We start from the raw sequence: 542 nt of genomic DNA on the forward strand, positions 1-542 counted from the left end.
GAGCGAACACATACCGGCGTTCGCTCACCTCTCGATCCTGTCACGGCTCTCTGCCGTGACAGGGGGAGGGGCTGGATTCCCCCCTCCCATCCGCCAGCGCTGACTGGCGGAACGGACGGGGGAGGGGGCGGGTACAGCTAGCTCTGCCTCTAGATAGGCAGAGCCAGCTGTCACTCACGCAGCTGGGCGGATCCCAGCATAATTGTCGGGATCCGCTTCAGCTGCGGCGTCTCAGTATACCGCGAGCTACAGCTCCCTATATACTGAGCTTAGGGTGACAGGAGAACGCTAGTTTGTGTCCTCCCGTTACCCTAAGGAGAACTATGGGGAAAAGCCCTGACCCCATAGTTCTCCTTTAATATGAAACGGAGCGTAAAATTCTGACTTGAAATTTTTTTTAATTTGAAAAATGTGTGAATATTGGGTGAAAGTTGTGGGAATGATGTGTGAAAAAAATTATAAATCCATTAAAGTGTACGGATAATCAACAAGAATACTCAGAGCTTGATAGAGTAGAGAAAGGTGTTTGTGGTGGATTTCTG

The 542-nt window shown here is 50.2% G+C and overlaps 1 protein-coding gene across 1 annotated transcript in view; it reads left to right on the top strand.

Annotated features, from left to right (window-relative positions):
- Positions 1-542, top strand: part of ITPK1 (inositol-tetrakisphosphate 1-kinase) — a 70,541-nt gene that overhangs the window by 43,369 nt on the left and 26,630 nt on the right. The window lies entirely within an intron of this gene.

This window comes from Nanorana parkeri, unplaced genomic scaffold, assembly GCF_000935625.1.
Source record: "Nanorana parkeri isolate BGI_ZX_2015 unplaced genomic scaffold, ASM93562v1 scaffold344, whole genome shotgun sequence".
NCBI lineage: Eukaryota > Metazoa > Chordata > Amphibia > Anura > Dicroglossidae > Nanorana > Nanorana parkeri.